The sequence below is a fragment of the Equus caballus genome, chromosome 2 (assembly GCF_041296265.1).
Source record: "Equus caballus isolate H_3958 breed thoroughbred chromosome 2, TB-T2T, whole genome shotgun sequence".
Taxonomy (NCBI): domain Eukaryota; kingdom Metazoa; phylum Chordata; class Mammalia; order Perissodactyla; family Equidae; genus Equus; species Equus caballus.
This window is the reverse complement of record NC_091685.1, coordinates 81810692-81825056: the sequence shown is the minus strand read 5'-3', so window position 1 is coordinate 81825056 and position 14365 is coordinate 81810692. Positions and strand designations below refer to the sequence as shown.

Below are 14365 nucleotides of genomic sequence, written 5' to 3'. Positions count from 1 at the left end.
AGGGAGTACACTCAATCAGAAGCAGCCACATCAGAGAAGGCACAGGTGTCTCTCCTGGTCTAGGTGGCACTCTATCCCTGAGTGCTATTGGCTATGCTCCTAAGAAAAGCCTGGGACCACATACCCAGAATATGACACACAGCTTTAGATTATTGAAAAATAAAATGTTCTGGAGGAGAAGAGGAGAAGGCACCTGTAGTCCAAGCAGAGAAACAAATCAAGCTCATCTCTACAGAAGGAGATATTCTAAATTAAAAAATTCATGTTTCTTGATGCCGAACACACTGAATTTTTTATAGTTTGATCACCTTAATTAACTTTTGCTCAGCTCTGCACTTACATAAGCCTGTGTGGAAAGTGCACAGAGGCGTTTCTATGAAGTAATGAAACTAGTTTTTTAACAAGCCTGTCTGAACCTGTAGCTGTAAATGAAGGGTACTCTTTTAATATTCACCCAGGAAAGTCATCTACTGTTGTGGTGAGACGCCCAGCTACAAATAAAACTTGGGTTTTATTTTTGTCTTTTTCTCTTCTCTAGCTGGAAGTGTGTCAGATATTCTCCTGGGAATCACTGGAGGTGGCCTCACCCCGCAGGATTATGGGCATTTTGGAATAATTGGAGGCTGATGCCAAGAATAGTAAGTCACTTTTGAGGCATAGAAGGTAGCCCCCTTCAGAATGGTTGGGGGTGGGTGCACGGGGAGTGGGAATGTATCCAAAAATGAAAGCTTAAGGAGAGCATTTTTTTTAAGTGTTTAATATTTCCATTGTGCAGTGAAAGAAGAGTTATTCAACCTTTTTTTGTTTTAAGCATTTATGAGAAAAAGCTGCTTGTCTCCGAATGATCCCTGTGGGCGTGGGAAAGGGGGCTTGTTGGATTCCTGAGAGGCAGATATTTAAGTCAACCCTGACCAGCGCCCCAAGCAGCAGGGACCCTGAGGGTGAGGCAACTAAAGAACTGAGCGTCCAGAACTGGAACGAAAGATGTGCTGCTGTAGCTACATCATGAGAAGGGGGAGGGTGCACTCACCCAGCTGAATCCTCCTCTGCTGAAACAGGAAGTTGAAGAAGTCTAAAACTGATCAATAAAAATAATGGTAGGCACATACTATTGAGAAATATGGAAATAAACACCAGAAGAAACAGCTAAAGGAGCTGAAAATTGTTGCTTTTGGACACTGAGACTGAAGGACAGGCAGGGTTACGCCAAGGGGTAAACTTTTTTTTTTAATATAAACTTTCATTATAAATAATGAGCATGCATTACTTTAAAAAAATTTTTAACTTTAAAGAGCCAAAAGGAAAAAATACTTTATTATCTAAAAAAAATCCAGAACTGATATTTCATTTAGCTTATGATAAGTTACATTTTAAAAATATCAGTGTATTTTCATCCCTTTAAAAATAAATCTAGTAATTTTATATTTTTTCTATAGTTCCTCACTAACTGGTAAGAAATCCACAGACTGGGGCCAGCCCGGTGGTGTGGTAGTTATGTTCTCGTACACTCAGCTTTAGCAGCTGGGATTTGCCAGTTTGGATCTTGAGCACGGACATACACACGACTCATCAAGCCATGCTGTGGTGGCATCCCACATAAAATAGAGGAAGATAAGCACAGATGTTAGCTCAGGGCCAATCTTTCTCACACACAAAAAAAAAAAAAAGGAAAAGAAAAAGAAATCCACAGACCTTCATGACTCAGATTCACAACTAAGCAAAGGAGACTGATGGATCAAGGGCGCTGGTCAGAAATGATTAAGTATCTGCCTCTCAGGACATCTGCCTGGTTTTTGATCCATGCTTTCTCTCTGCCTACTTGTCTGGACCCATGCAGCTGTCATTCCTGGCTTGGATTCTATCTCATTATCTCCATAGCTGTGGACCAGGGAGACTCGGACATCACTGAACCTTGGATCACCTAGGGGGCTTTTTAAAAATATTGATACCTGGACTCTACCCCAGATAAATTAAATTCAAATAACTGGGTACAGGGCCCAGGCACTGGTATCTCTTAAAGCTTCCCAGATGATTCAATCAGGCCCCCAGGTTTACTTAACCACTGCTGTAGATGTTTGTTTCTGCTGCAATTCTGTTGTCTGAAATGCAGTTTGGTGACTACGTCAGGATAAAAGACAGAGAGCTCAGAAGAAGATTTTTATCTTTTCCTAGTCCTTCCCTGTGCCAGGGTCTTCAAACATGCTGCTATAGGCTGAACGTTTTTGTCCCTGCAAAATTAATGTGTTGCAACCCAATGTGACGGTGTTTGGGCATGGGGCCTCTGAGAGGTGATTAGGTCATGAGGGTGGAGCCTTCATGAAGGAGATTAGTGCCTTTTAACAGAGGCCTGAGAGCTCCCTCACCTCTTCCACCATGTGAGACACAGTGAGACAGGGGCCATCTATGCACCAGGAAGTGAGCTCTCAGCAGGGGGCAAATCTGTTGGTGCCTGATCTTGGACTTCTCAGCCTCCAGAACTGTGAGAAGCATGTGTCATCTAAGTCTCCCAGTCTATGGTATTTTGTTATAACAATACAAACGGACTAAGACAATGCCTACTCCAATAATGGAATCTATCTTCATACCTCTTTTATTACAAGGACTTTTGTTGCTCCTTCTTTGCTTTTGTTTTCAGTACATCCAATATGTTTGACCGACCTGAATAAAACAGAATGGAGAGCATCACCTGGATAATTGAGGATGATAAAAATGTACACCTGATATATGCAGATAATAGAAAAAAATCTCCCTCATTAAAGCTTGTGGAAAGTGTCTCAGTTCTTTCATTTATTTTGGTATTGCAGGCGGTAACCTAACTCTATCCATAAGGTTTGGCTCCATTTTAGCTAGCGGCCAGGAAGCTATATGAGATGATTTTTAAGAAAGTCTTCTGAGTTTGTCTTTTTAGAAGCAGGAACTCCTGTGCTAAAAGTATAATGACTTCTAGTTCATTCTGCAAATTTTCCTCTTAAAGGGATTTTTTTTATTTTATTGTATTTTTAGAAAAATTACAGTTCATAACACTTGGTTTTCTGAAAACCAAATTTTGTGTGTGTGTGTGTACAATATATATTATGTCCCTACCTGGTATTTATTAAATACCAGGTATTTAATACATGGTATATAAAAAGAAACTTTTTTCTATAATCATTTGACTATTTTTACAAAAGTTAAAATTAAGGTAGACGTTTAATTTTGCCTTTCTCATGAAATTTTTTTCAAATAATCTTAGTGAATGTAGCCATAAATGTACAGTTACATAATTGTGGCAGTTCAATGTCTACCTTTCAAATGCTAAGAACTCAGATTTAGTACAATGAAAAAAATAAGATCTAATCTAAAGTAAACCCCAACACTTCATTTTTCACAATTTATCTCATCTCAGGAAAATATATAATTTAGCACAGCTGCAAGAAAGAGACAAAAGAGATTCATTTTTGTTTAACCCATTGTCTTTACTTCACCCACTTTCTGATGTAACAACAATAAAGGGTAGAATAAAATGAAGAATAATGATGCAAGAGAAAGTGAAAAGACAAAACTGTTGACTCTGCTCCTTTTTGCATTGTCAGTGTGTTTCTATTTCATGTAATATGTAAAAAATGCGTATCAACACATGAAAGACTAAAGTTATGGTTAACATAATAACAACTAAGAACATTCTTCTTTGCACAATTGGCACGTCTCAGAGTGAGATATATTCATTATCTATACTCAGGAACTTCACTGCAGCCTGTTTATTCCACAGAGAAAGTGACAAAATTAAAGACTTTACCTGAAGGTGTGGTTTGTCTATCACCTTTCAAAATTTCAAAGTAGGTGATAGCAATCTATCTGTATAAATCATAATGCTTAAAGAATATACCCTTGTAATTTTTACCTTTTCTTTTTTTACATTTTTTTGAGATATACCCTTGTATACCATTTATCTTTTTCTTTTTGAGGGAGATTAGCCCTGAGCTAACTGCTGCCAGTCCTCCTCTTTTTGCTGAGGAAGACTGGCCCTGAGCTCACATCCATGGCCATCTTCCTCTACTTTATATGTGGGACGCCTACCACAGCATGGCGTGCCAAGCAGTGCCATGTCGGCACCCAGGATCTGAAACAGCAAACGCCAGCCACCGAAGCGGAACGTGCACACTTAACCACTGCGCCACCGGGCCAGCCCCCTATTTATCTTTTTTAAAAGATTAATTTAGCCCCAGAAGGAACCAAACATCCCATGGGAGGCAAAACAGCCCCTTGTGAGAACCATTGGTTGACTGTAGTATGGTACCATGCAAGTTTTCCTGGGGTGGGGACAGAGAAGATAATGATATTATTGTTCAAACAATCTCTTCTGTGTGCAGTAGCACTAAATTCTTGTGCCATTCATTTTGGATCTTAATTTTCATGGTCTAGTACCAATTAAATAATTGCTCTGTGCTTCAGTTTCTTCATCAAGAAAATGGGCATAACAATAGCATCATAGAGTTGTTAGAAGGATCAAATAAGGTAATGCATGTAAAATGCTTCTAACAGTGCCCGGCACATTCAAATAAATGTTAGCTATTATTATTAGCATTATTATTCTTATCAAACCCTTCCCCTCAGGAACCATGGCCTCTGTGGGTCCTTCAGGTAATTAAGCAGAGGCTGCTATGGATTACAGAAACTTGGGAGTATTTGTTGACTTCATAGCACATGACAGTAAGCAATGAGGATGTCTCAAGTTCAAGGTACATGCGTAAGATTTTCCTGAGGTTTACATAGACACGACGATTTTCCTCATGACAAAATCTTTCACTATCCTTTCCAAGCTCACTTCTCCCTCACTCCGTTACGTGACAATCCACATTCATAGTGGATTGTGAGAGACAAGGGGAGAAATTCTTCAACTATAACCAGTATCCCCCATATAAGCATTTTTACTTGGAAAGGAATTATGGGGCAGGGGAGTAGAGGCTCAGTCTTATTTTCTGCGTGGCTCTGCCTTTCAATTCTGTTGTGTTTATGTTCATCTTGCTAAGTACAATGTACATCCATTCATTCAGTTAATTCAGCAAATATGTACCAGGCATGTTTTAGGTATCAGGAGATAGCACGAGTAAAGTTCCTTCAAAAAGCTGACATTAGATTGAGGTAGACAGCCCAAGAATATCTATTTTGCCAGATGTAACAAGTGCTATGGAGAAACAGAGGAAGGGAGCGCTGGGCAACGGGGTTATTTATCTTTCATACTATGCAGTCAAGAAGACTCACCGATGAGAAGGGAGAGAGGGAGCTGTGTAGATGTCTCAGGGAAAAAGGCTTCAGGCAGAGAAGCAGCAAGTGAAAAGACTCTCAGGGAAGCTGGGTTTGGCATTTAGAGAAACACCATGGAGGCTAGTGTGCCTGGATCAGAGGGAGCAATAAACTTAGTCAGGAAATATGGTCAGAGGCGAATGGGGGTGGGGACAGGCACAGATGATATGGAGCCTGGAAGACCATTGAAAGAACATAGCATTCTACTCTAGGAAAGATAAGTAGGTAAAGATTAAAAGGTTTTGCCAGGAAAGTGACATGATTTCATTTTATATACCTAATAGCATTTGTATGGATGGCATTATTAACCAATGCTTACTGAGAATTAACTCCATGTTAATCACTGTACCAAGCAGAAATGTATCCTTGGAGGGACTTCTGATCTGGCGGGTATGCAGAGGTCAGGGATTTCTTTCCCCAAAGAATAATATAAAACTGAGGGAAAGCATCAGAAACAATTAATTTAGGGCATTGTAAATTGCCAAAAGGCAGACAACAAATTGAAAAACATTTATGCTGGACAAACGGCTAGGACAGCAGGAGGCTGTGGCAGGAAACCCTTGCCTAGAGCAGCTCACTCCTTGCCCAAGATTGGTGGTTAATAACCAGCAGCTTTGCTGCCAGAGGGCAGGCTCAATTTGGAGCAGAGGGTAGAAATTTTTTCTTTGCAGTCTGAAAGTTGTGAATTTTATTGAGAATGAACAGGGAAATCTCACAGTTTTGCAAGTTCAAGTTTTCACTTTTTGCCAGTAATTTAATGGCGAGATTCTCAAAATGAGAGATCCTGGAAATGAGTAATTCTACGAATGTGGCTAGTGTAACTGAAGAATGTAGTTGTTTATTTAATTTAAATTCACTCAAAATTTAAAAACCATTTGTGGCTACCCTATTGGACAGCACAGATTTACGCAATCAAAATTAAGGATGGATGATCAGAAAGCTGAGAGCAGCTGTCCCAATTAAAAGTCAGGATCCATTGCCTAGTTTCAGAACTTGAGCCAATTTTCATATCCGGAGCTCACTGACTGAAGAAGCTAGAAGCCCAAAGCAAGGACCCTACAACACCCTCGCAAAGATATGTAGTAATGATTCCTTCAATCCTTCCTCAAAGGAACATACAACCATTTATTCTGGTAACTATACAGGGAAAAGAACAGCCAGACACTGAGGATTGTAAGACATGGAGTTCAAGTTGAAATCAAGGTCAAGAGTTTTTTAAGAGCACATGGGAAATATGCCACGTATGGGAAATAATAACCATGAATAAGCCACAGACCCTGCCTTGGAAGAGCTTATACATTTTATTTATTGTAAACAACGAGCACAGTACAGTTCTACACACACACTAAAGTAGTTCTAGCCTACTGGAGATATATAGCTTGTAGTAATGAGGAAAAAGTATAGATAATGTTACATACTTTTTAATGTAGAGCAGTCTTTCTCAACCTTTTCATTATCACATCTCTAAGGAGCCTTTTTAGACATCTTTTTTCTTAATTGCCTCCTCCCCCATGAAGTTAAATACTTAGTAATAGGATTTTTGGGGTAGAGTTGGGCTTTGGAGGGCCACAAACCATTGAAATATCCAAGATTTTTTCACCATGTCCTTCCCAAGAGCCAATATTCACCCCCTTGAAAGCAATATCATTGAGAATGCAGAGGTAGGCTCTACAGTGCAGAGAAAGGTTACTTTCAGTTGAAGGGATTAAGAAAGTCTATGAGAGAGTAACATCTGAATTGGTTTTGAAACACGGATATGATTTGTTCATGTAGAGAAAGAGGTGAAGTTAAGGGAATTTCTGGCATCACATTGCTGGGAGAGAAAAACCCTGCATAAGTTAAAGGTTTGGCTAACACCTTTGAAATCACGTCATTTCCTTACTGCTGCCTATGTAGTAGTTGGCTTGAAAATTTTATCAAACAAAAAGATCAAAGAATACTCTGGAGACACATAGAATAGACAGTTACAACCAGAAAATGTAAAATGTATGAGATTTATATTATTTCTCTTTAAAAATATTTTTATGCTTGATGCATTTCTTGTCATCAGTAACTTAGAATACTTCTAAATTCCTGTGGAATTAACACACACGTTGTCAGAAGTTTATAAGAACAGACTTGGTAAAAACAAAAATACAGTTTTTTGTAGGAAAGCTACCTACTCAAATATTATTGGTTATTGTTAAGTTTAATTAACAGCATCAACAACATAACTCTAACAAGAACTTCCAAAACTTGAGTTGCACATTTTTAAAACTGTCATTTTGCCTTTAAAACTATTGCCATTGCTACCTTGTATTTGAAGATGATGAAGTTCTTTGCAAAACTCTACATAAGAGATATGGATTCATTATAATCAATGCATGTACCAGACAGTAAGTTCTGGGGTGTAAGAGTTAGTCCTGATTCTTGTTTTGTATCTTTACATCAACTTAACAGAAATCCCTTGACCAGAGTAAATATTAAATAGATCCATTATTAAAATGGAAACAGAGATAAACTCATAGGAGGGGAAAATTATAACTTACCCTCTCCAGTATTAGCTGACAATTTCTTAAGGTCATATAGGTATGAACATCCAACCCTTTGTTTTCATTTCTAGGTAGTTGGTACTCAATTTACCTTAAGATAAATTTGAGTGCCCTGGGAGCAAATATTAAGAATGTAAAGGTGTGTAATCTCTGTATGACTCCACTCATGAGGAATTTAAAAATGTGGACAAAGAGAACAGATTAGTGGCTACCAGGGGAAAGGTGGAGTGGGGGGTGGGCACAAAGGGTGAAGTGGTGCACCTACAACACGGATGACAAACATTAATGTACAACTGAAATTTCACAAGATTGTAATCTATCATTAACTCAATAAAAAAGAAAGAATGGAAAGGTGTGAATATATGTTTCCTATATCTGACATGAAAATCTAACCAATTTAGGATTTTTATTTTTGGTATGAGGCACTCAGAACTTTATTTCATTAAACATTAAGATATGATCCTTGGACAGGATAATATGAGACATTTCCTTTCCGAATAGGGTAGCTATTAGGAGGAACCAAGGAATTTTTGGCTTGAAATATCTTTCTGAAAAGTTCTTTTTTAGAATCACAACTGTAATGCACAAATAAAATTTTCTAATATTTTGCTGGCCAATGGTCTCCAATAACCACTAAAAGTATTCAAAACTACTGAAACTATGGGAGTGGATCTTATAAGATCTAAGAGTAATCCACTAGAAATAGTTTTGTATCAATGAGTAAATAAAATGCTAGAGCATATTATTTTTGAGCCTGTGTTTCAAGACTGTTGATGACTTGCTCTGCTTCTATCATTTCATTCCTTTTTACCACTATTTCTGCTCCTATCATCATCCAAATCCCCTAATGATTAGCCATTTCCAATTCTTCGCCCATCTGGCCTCTCCTGGCTTCACTTTCTTTTCCAGCCTGGACAGTAGGATAAATTACCTCAACTATTTCTGCACTGGTGTTGTCAGTTCCTTAGTCCACTTTCCCTTCCATTCAACTTAACTTCCTAGTCCCAAACTCTGGATTCAACCCCAAATCTTTTCTTTCTACACTCCAGCATCTAGGGTGGAGAAACAAATAGAAGCATCTGGGTTGAAATAATAAATTGATGGCTTTCAGCCACATCTGGGCCTCTTTAATAAACTGGCTCATTTCTCTTAAAGGGTATAATTTTTTCACCCATAAGCTCTCAAAGGCGGAAGTTTCTGTTATTCATCCCTGTATATGCTTAGAACATATATATTCTCTAAAATTTCTTGAGAGCTTAGTGGAGGTTGTATTAGTGAGGGTACATTTAACTACAATTAACAAAAAATAATTTATACAAATTGGCTTAAACAATAAGGAAACATATGATGTCACTTGATGAGAATTCCCAAGGAAGCAGAGCCTACGGCATTGTTTGATGTAGAGACTCAGTGAAGTCATCTAGACTGGCTTCACTTTTACCTCTCTGCTGTCTTCAGTGTTTTGCCTTTGCCCTCAGGCTGGCTCCACAGGGCAGCAAAGTAGCTGCAGTAGTTGCAAGCATCACGTCTACATAAGATAACATTCAAAGAATGAAATGAACTCCCTCTTAGTACACCTCCTTCTTAAAAATGTGAATACTTTCCTTCTGCAAAACCACTAACCGACTTATATCCTTATACATCTCACTGAGTAGTATGGGGTCATATGCCTTTCTCTTAATCACTAATAAGGGATTTCTGTACTTCGTTTAGACTTTTTATTGGAGGGCATCAACCACAGATTACAGTGTGGACCTTTAGGAGCTGTTTCAAGGAAGTATCATTCAATCAAATTTATATAGTCTTTTTTCCTTAGGATTTTGAACCAGTGATTTTTTTAGCTGACAGGTGTCATTCATTAGGATAAAGAGAAGAAAATATTAATAAAGTCAATTTAATAAACACATTGTATATGAACAGGATGAAAAGCACTGTGCTAGGCACTATAGGAAATAATAAACACTTATTGTATATGAACAGGATGAAAAGCACTGTGCTAGGCACTATAGGAAATAAAAATCTAAGTAAGTCTCTTCAGTTCTCTTACTACTGAGCAGAGGATCAGGCACAGTAATACCAACTGCCATAGAAGGTAGACTTAACTGTCAAGTTGGAACAGATGCAGTTGGAGATTGATTCCAAGTGAAGTTTTTACTGCAAAGACCATTACACCTAAATCTCTGACTGATGACTACATAAACCCGTAGACAGATGGTACCCCACAGGTTTGAGTAGAACCTTTTTCCCAGTCTGCCCATGAACAGAGCAGTTCTCCAAATGGCTACCTGCATTTTCACACCTACACATCAGTCAGACACCATGCACAAGCCCAATGTCTTGTTTCCCAGCAGACCATGAGGCACACTGTACCTTTTAAGTTCCAGCAGATTGACTCAGGATTAGCTGCCATTCCTGGAAAAGGACAGAAGACCTGTTTTTTAAAATGACTCTGCTCTAGAAGTGGAAACCTCAGGTTTTCAGTGCAAATTGTTACATGGAGAAGCGGAAACAGGGAGTTTATAAAATTCCGATGCCTTAAAATAATCAGGCGGAAGAAAAAAATAATTAAAGACTTTGCCATATAGCTTTGGAGGACTAATGATTGAACTAGCTTGTAACAGGCAACACCAGCTCCTCCTGCGATGGCATCTAGTGATTTTTTTTCAGATACTATTAAGTTCCCTCATTCTAAATCCACAGATGCCTATATCTTAAAAAGGGGTAGATCTTACAGACATTAGCTGAATTATTTTATGCTACAGCCTCTCTGAAAACCTCTCAGAAATGTCAGTAAGCATTGATAATAAACCCTTATGGACCCAATCTATAAAAATCCCTTGCTTTCCACCTCTGCTAAATCAAAGCTACTCTACTGAGCAAGTGGGTCTGTAATCCTGTCTTCTTATCAGCAGACACCAAGTGAGAGGAGTTAAATGGCGCTCAGGGGAATGCTAAACTGAAGATCAAAGGCCCACTCTGAGCTCATCTGTAAACTCCCTTTGAAGCTCCCCCTCTGGGCCCGGTTTTCCTCTGACAGATTGGCCCGTAGACTCATGTTCAAAGTTTATGTTCCTCTACTATTTCAAATACTCCTGACGATAAAATCCCAAACCACAGGCTGGTTTTTTATTTGAGATCTATTATCTTTTATTGTAAAGTAAGGCATGATTATTATAGAAAAAGTAAAAAAGAATACAAATAAGCAAAAATAAACTACATTTTAAATACTTATAATTCCAACTCCTCCGAGGCAATTACTATTAACTCTTTGATATGTATAGTTCCATATTTCCTTGTGAACCAAAAAAAATCTAACACTGTCTATATTGTTTTTATCTAACGAATATACTTGTACAGCAGCATCGTTTCAAATGGCTGCATAGTATTCCACTGCATGGATACACATTAATTTAACTAATTGCCACTGTTTTTATAAATACAGATACATATGCCCATGTTTCCTTATTACAAACAGCACTTAAGGAATATATCTGGTGCTAAGTATTTACAGTTTCCTTCTCTTAGACTGTGATATGCATCTCTTTATTTCCTTAAGAAAATCTATATTTTAGAACACTAAATTTTCCATTATTTTTCCTTTTTGTTTGAAAAAGAGAGAAAGAGTAAGATGGAGTCATAGAATCGTGAAAAGCCATTTGCCATATTTGAATATGGCTGTGGTTCATGATTAATGATTTCTTTGCAGTTTTTAAGCCATATACTTTCAAAAGGCCATTGTAATTGGCTACAAGCAGTATTATATACATACATGTGGAAAAGCGTTAAGAGTAAAAGAGAGATGAGAAACCACATGGCGAAAGAGGAGAGCAACTGTGTAAGGAAAGAGCCATGAGCTAATTTTCAGTTAATTTTAATATTCTGACAGCCAAGGTAAAAAGGAAACATTATAGGTGACGAAATTCTCACTGTCTGATAACAAGAAGTACACCAATTCAAGAGAGTCAAACTTTTTTCTGGCACTAGGGATAAAGAAATATTTCCCATGTATCTTTATACAAAGACATTGATTAATGAAATTTTTTCATCCAACATTTCCTCTTTATAAGACAAGGGCACAATATTACATTTGATTTCAGGAAAAACATTTTTATGAGAAAGGCTAACATAGTCCAAGAAGATGGCTTTTGAGCTAACTTGCTTCAAAGATGGAACCCGGAGAAATTTATCATAATTGCCCCAAATACAGCTTCTTTCCAACATCTCTCACTTTGCTCACAAGTTGGCAGGAGCTAAATAGTTGGGGACTCCAGAATTGCTGACAGCAGGGTGGACATTTACCTCAAATCTTTGAATTCATTCAAAGCCATCACCACTAAGTTGAGCCCCATAGAGCAAGACGTAGACAATTGGGCTGCTATTATTGTCTGTGAGCTGCATGGACCACAGAGGAATCTCAGGGTAGTTTGATTGGAATGAAAGTTGCCAACTCAAAAGCCGTCGGGTGTCACTAAATGTATCATGGTGCTCTGCGTGAACAGAGGCAAACGAGAGATGCTCATCTAAACGTAGTCACATTCAACAATATAAAAATAGCGTGGCAGGCAGTCTCCCAGCAGAATTTGGCCTGCAGGCAGCCAGTTGGGACCCCTGCTGACAATAACTGATTTGGAGAAGCAATGCTTCCCGTCGAGCCAACCAGAATGAGTTCACTACAAAATGTACCGCCAAGTTGTTGGGTAAACATACTCACTCATTGAGTGCTGGACTTCATCAGCCAGGAAAGCTTACTTTAGTGCTCTTAACAGTAGTAGGCAATCAGGAAGAAGGACTCCTCCTAATCCAGGATAGCACCACCACATCGTCAGTCTCGAGAAGCTTGTTTGCTTTGCTATTTGCTATAACAAAAGGTTATGCATCGAATTAATTGAAATAATAATATTAATCAATATTAAACCAATAGTTTGTCTCCATTTGAAATAGATTACAACACCATCTTATCCATCTTGATTCTGGCAGGAGTATCATGAAGAATTGCTATGCACTGGAAATGTCTCTGTTCCATCTCAGCTTTCTGAGCTCTTTAATTCAGCCATTCTTTGATATAAACAGTCAAACTAAAAGACGGCAATATTGAGGAAGAGAACAAATTTAAGGGAGAAAGGATGACTTTTAACCTTACTTTAAGGTCAAAGCGAATATTTCAGGAAAAATAACCCACGGGGAAATAATCTCTAAATAAAGATTTTCTATGGCTCAGTTTTTAGCAGAGTTGAGTCCAAGTATTTCATTCTTTCAACACTTAAGTTAACAAATGAACCATTAAACATATGACTTGTTTTTACAACTGTAAGGATTTTCTTTAAATTGAGTTAAAATATGTCATCGCCAAGTTAGTACACATTGATGCCTCTATCCCACCCTTTTAAAAGAGAATAAATAAATTCACAGGAAAAGAAAAACATTTTATTAACATAAAGCTTTCCTTATCTTCAGCTTTGCCTCTATCGCAATTTTTTTTCAAGAGTCTAGACCAGCGCTGTTTAATACTTTAGCTATTAGCCATGCAATACTATTTAAATTTAAATCAAAATTATCTAAAATTAAAGTTCAGTTCCTCAGCCTCATAAGCCACGTATCAAATGCTCAGTGGCCACATACGTCTACCGGATGCCATATTGGACTGCACATCTATGCAGCATTTTCATCACAGAAAGCTCTGTTCTACAGCCGTGGTCTAGATAACGTAAAAAGCAATCAAAGCATTGCCCATAAAGAAAATTACATGGAAACTTGCTGGGGGAAATAATTCGCTTATACCTGCTGCTTGAGGAGTGTTAATTTGTTGTTTAACTACAAAATGACTTTTTTCTTCCAACTATGCCCAGCAGTATTGAAGCAATAGTGGATCAAATTTGCTTCTCCAGCTGAGTGATTGCTGCCTTAACAATGTCTTAAATTGATTCCACAGTCATTTTCAGTTGCTAGAACAATCTTTTTTCTAGTAATTAGGACATGATGCTATTTATTGTTTTTCAACTTGACTCACAGCTCTTGTCTTCTCTTACCCTCTCCTCTACTCCATGCACACTTTCATGTCGAAGTGGAAAAGCGGATGTGGTTTGTCTCTGAGACATCTTCTTTTCTTCCTTGTTGCAGATATTTGCTACTCTGATTTGGGGACAAAAAGGGATGGGAATGGAGGCAACAAAATTCTTTTTTTTTTTCTTTCAAAGATTGGCACCTGAGTTAACATCTATTGCCAATCTTTTTTCCCCCCTTCTTCTTCCCAAAGACTGCCAGTACATAGCTGTATATTCCGGTTGTAGATCCTTCTGGTTGTATGATGTGGGAGGCTGCCTCAGTATGGCCTGGTGAGCAGTGCCATGTCCGCACCCAGGATCCAAACAGTGAAACCGTGGACCACCAAAGCGGAGTAAACAAACTTAACCACTTAGCCATGGGGCCAGCCCCAACAAAATTTTTCTTGTGTGATTGTCTCTGCAATGTTGGTTGGGAGGGTCCCTGCTTTACTTCTGGTTTCCTTATGTGACAGCCTCTACATAAGTGGTGTACCTGTGAAGTTTCATGCT

At 38.3% G+C, this 14365-nt stretch overlaps 1 long non-coding RNA gene across 3 annotated transcripts in view; it reads right to left on the bottom strand.

Annotated features, from left to right (window-relative positions):
* The window catches only part of LOC138923286 (uncharacterized), a 116859-nt gene that overhangs the window by 85770 nt on the left and 16724 nt on the right, over positions 1–14365 (bottom strand). For 2 of the 3 annotated variants that reach the window (XR_011436717.1, XR_011436715.1), the window contains exons 3-4: positions 12526–12670; positions 10185–10226 (exon numbers count right to left, since the gene is read on the bottom strand). This is a non-coding gene — a long non-coding RNA (uncharacterized lncRNA). Of the gene's footprint in view, positions 1–2585; positions 2659–10184; positions 10227–12525; positions 12671–14365 lie in introns of all 3 variants that reach the window. The other variant, XR_011436716.1, reaches the window with a different exon arrangement.